This window comes from Arvicanthis niloticus, chromosome 16, assembly GCF_011762505.2.
Source record: "Arvicanthis niloticus isolate mArvNil1 chromosome 16, mArvNil1.pat.X, whole genome shotgun sequence".
NCBI classification, from domain to species: Eukaryota; Metazoa; Chordata; class Mammalia; order Rodentia; family Muridae; genus Arvicanthis; species Arvicanthis niloticus.
The window spans coordinates 61,863,059-61,867,364 of NC_047673.1; the positions used below are offsets into that span (position 1 = coordinate 61,863,059).

Below are 4,306 nucleotides of genomic sequence, written 5' to 3' on the forward strand. Positions count from 1 at the left end.
CAATATGGGAATGGGGAGATTTGCTTGATGGCATGAGGTTACAGGTTTTTGTTTTTTTCCTCTAAGATTAAAGCAGAAGGGACTTCCTCACTGTGATGACTCAAGAAACTGGAATCTCTTGTTTGTGAGAAAAACAGCTGTGTTGGGCGCTGTTTGCTTCCTTAACCTTTCAGTCTGACTAAGCAGTTTCTTCTTTTTGGTTTGGTCTGGTTTGTTTTGGGCCCCACAATGAACTCAGCCCAAAGCAATGACCTCTCATCATTTCTGTTAGCATTCTGTCTTGTACTCTCCCCCCCATGAGCAGGACTGAGAGACCTTGGTTGCCACAGCAAGGTCAAGTGACAGGATCTAGGCTTGGCTGCCCGGAACACAGCAGAACTGCCCCTGGGCTTGCCTTGAGACATCTCCGGCCATGACCTGGAACGGACTATGGATTATCCCACCCATCTGAAACCAGGAGGGGTTGTGGGTTGGGTCTTCCCCTTTAAATTGAGAGCTGAACATTAAAGCTTTGGGCCTTGATCAGAGAACTTTGTCTTGGCCTCATCTCTTCTCGACCTCCTTCCCCTTTCATTCCCAGCCCCCCTTTCAGGTGAATCCAGTTGACTTGTGGCTGCGGGCGGCTACACTGTCTAAACTCCACTCCTACAGTTACCTGGCAACAGTCAGATAGGCCTGGCCCACTATAAAAGGGGCTGCTTGCCCCTCTTCTCTCTCTTGATCTCTTAATCTCTTGCTCTCTTGATCCCTCTGTTCTCTCGCCCCTTCCCCTTCCCTTCCCCCTCTCTCCATGTGCTCATGGCCGGCCTCTACTTCTCTCCTCTCTCTCCTCTCTCTCTCTTCCTCTACTACCCTCCTGGGCCCCCTCCCCATTCCCTGAATAAATTCTATACTATACCAGTGTGTGGCTGGTCCCTCAGGGGGAAGAGATGCCTTGGCATGGGCCCGCTGAGACATCCCCTTCCCTCATACTTCACCACACACCCACGGAACATATTTTATCTCTTTATCTTTTTCCGGGCTGGAGAGGTGGCTCAGTGGTTAAGATCTCTGAGGACCAGCCAGTGCTGTTAACCCCGAGCCATCTCTTTAGTCTTTAGACCTTACTTTTTTTTTGGTTTTTTGAGACAGGGTTTCTCCATGGAGCCCTGGTTTTCCTGGAACTCACTCTGTAGACCAGGCTGGCCTCAAACTCAGAAATCCACCTGCCTCTGCCTCCCAAGTGCTGGGATTAAAGGCGTGCGCCACCACTGCCGCCCGGCTGTTTTTGTTTGTTTTTAAGACTATGCTCACTAAATAACTCTGGTTGTCCTGACTCACTATACAGATGAGGGTGGCCATGAACTAGAGATGTGCCTGCCTTTGCTTCCAGATGCTGGGATTAAAGGTGAGGGACACCACACCCAACTATTGATGGGGAGAGTTCGCGTGTGCTTGGGGGGGAGGGGTTGTGGGTAACATCATTGGATTGGACTTCTATATTAGGTGAAACCTAATTGCAGGGGAAATGGGGACAGAGTGATGTAGCACTTTACATTTGACTAGTTTCGAGCAAAATGGACATATTTCAATTCCAGATGGAAGTGCTGAGCGATCTGTATGTACAGTTTTGCAGATCTGCAAGGCCTACAGTTCTATTCTTTCTGCAGTCCCAAAGACCTCAGGTGAAATGAGCTACACAGTTGCCCTGCAGAATCAGGCAGACCTGCATTACTTTGCATTAGTAAGCATTAAAGAAAGCCCTGTTGTATTAAGTTATCAGGGTTTTGAGCTTGTCTGGGCAGCGGGTTTAACAAGCCTATCCCCATTACAGCAGGAGGCTTACATTCTTACCTGCCCCCTACCTTAGTCCTTGATGCTGCTCTGACTTCCGGCTTCCTCTCTGAGTTTGTCCATTTGTGTAGCTGTTTTTGTCTTCTGTGGGTCAAGTTTGCCTGATACAGCATCAGTGTACAATACAGCTTTTGCCTCAAGTGTTTTTCTTGAGCCAAATATCCACGGTCTAGGACCATGGATTTCGGTTGACTGAAAAACATGTTCTAACATGAAAGTAGATTCATGAAGTTTTTATAGTTCATGAAATCTTTATGGTCACAAAACAAAAGAAAGTCATAAATCAAGACACCTTTCAAACATGTTGATGAGAACCCTGAGCAGGTAGATTATAGCACGGCAGGAGACTGTGTTACAGGCGTTAGATGACATCTGCTTTTTAGATTTTAGGTTCATAGAAGCTACTGGTTTGCCAAGTTCATATATTCTAAGGTTTTTTTTTTTTTTTTTTTTTTTTTTTTTTTTTTTTTTTTTTTGGACTGATAGTTAAAAAGATGTTTGGCAGATACAGATGTGGGCGATGAAGGTCTGTTTAAAGAAACTAATGGTAGCCCAGAATAATTTGGCTCTGAATCTGAAACATTTCAACTCTCCACAAGTAGGAAGTTCTGATACAACAACCAACCTTGAAGGATCTCAAGTTAGTTAAGTTTTTTTTATCTGGAAACTTCAGTTTTTAACAGCTTTGATAGGCTGGTTTTAGACTCCAGTAGGACCTGGTATAACCAGATAATTTGTTTCTTGTGACTAAGTAGGTGACACAAAGTTGTCCCAAAGTTTTTCATTATTATAATAATTATTATTAACTAATTAATTAATTTTTTTCAAGACAGGATCTCACTATGTAGCCCAAGCTGGCCTTGAACTCACAAAGATCAACCTGCTTCAACTTCCCAAGTGCTGGGATTAAAGACATGTACCACTATGTTTGACCTTGTCTCTGGGTTTTATTTTTTTTATTTTTTATTTTTTGGTTTTTCGAGACAGAGTTTCTCTGTGTAGCCCTGGCTATCCTGGCACTCACTCTGTAGACCAGGCTGGCCTCGAACTCAGAAATCCGCCTGCCTCTGCCTCCCAAGTGCTGGGATTAAAGGCGTGCACCACCACCGCCCGGCAGGTCTCTGGGTTTTAATGTGAAGAATAATTTGGAAAAAAAAATGAAGGGGTATTTGAAAAAAAAATCTGTGCCAAAAATGGACACAGAAAGTAGTTTGCTGATGGAAGCAGGGCACATGGAAAACAAATAGCAAACTGTAGGGTGAGGCTGGGGAAAGAGGGATCCGTTAGGATCATGTAGTTTCTTATGCTAAGGCGCATAAGATTAGCTGTGTAATCTTTTAAACTAAGCTTTCACTGCATCATCAATTACTGATCCATGTAATCCTGTGTTCTTTCTTTGAAGCTTGAAAATCAAGTCCTAGGCTGGCGGTTGCCATTACTAAGAGGCAAAGCAGGCACTTTGGTTTGTTCATTCAGACGTTTTTCTTTGCATTCATTCATTCATTCTTCATTTTCATTCATACCACCTTCTCTTAAGTCCTGCTAGACTGATGCTTTCAAACCTTTGTGTCAGGGAGCATATTTAAAGCCTCATCTTTCCCTTCTGTTTCTGGGAGTTGTATTCCTTGGTGTAGCCAATAAACTATGGCCTTTTGGGGAGAGTGAGATGCCAAGAATGGACACAGAGCTGGGCGGTGGTGGCACACGCCTTTAATCCCAGCACTTGGTAGGCAGAGGCTGGTGGATTTCTGAGTTCAAGGCCAGCCTGGTCTACAGAGTGAGTTCCAGGACAGCCAGGGCTACACAGAGAAACCCAGTCTCGAAAAACCAAAAAAAAAAAAAAAAAAAAAAAAGGACACAGAAAGTATATAAAAGGATCCATTTAAATAATATTCAAATACTGGTTTTTTTTTTTTTTCTCCTTCTGGTGTTGAATTAAGAGACTTGAATGTAGCAGGCAAGTGTTCTGCTACTGAGCTGAAACCTAGTCTCTCAAATGAAATTTTTACCTGCTGTTAACATTAAATGGTTACAGGAACACTTTTTGGGTTATGTATTGCTGTTGGTTTTGATTTTTCTTTTCTTTTTTTTTTTGAAGATTTATTTATTGCTCTTCGTCTTAGCGCCATCTTTCTTGAGACTCCTGCGCCATTAGAGCGAAGTGGCGGAAGAAGAGAATGTGCAGGCCGAAGCGCAAGAGAAGATGAGGCAGAGGTCCACGTAAAACCAGCTTGTGCACCTGCGAAGCCTGCAGGAGCAGAAGTGAGGAATGCTGCAGGCCGGGACACCGGGAACAAGCTGTTGGACTGTAGCTTCTGTCGGTACTAAGTCTCAGTAGACCTGGAATGTGGTCATGTCGCCGAGATCACCTGGGAAAATGACTGCCTTTCTTATAACCAAAGACAGTCCCGCTGGCCCTCTGCCCTGGCCCTCTGGCATTCTAGACTAGTTCTGTTCTCTCTTGTGGTCAAGT

The 4,306-nt window shown here is 44.3% G+C and overlaps 1 long non-coding RNA gene across 1 annotated transcript; it reads left to right on the top strand.

The window, feature by feature from the left end:
- Window positions 1-283: 283 nt before the first annotated feature.
- On the top strand, window positions 284-4,035 carry LOC143434625 (uncharacterized). Its single transcript, XR_013104248.1, has 3 exons — window positions 284-592; window positions 1,328-1,387; window positions 3,932-4,035. It is a non-coding gene; the product is annotated as an uncharacterized LOC143434625 (long non-coding RNA).
- The last annotated feature ends 271 nt before the right edge of the window (window positions 4,036-4,306 follow it).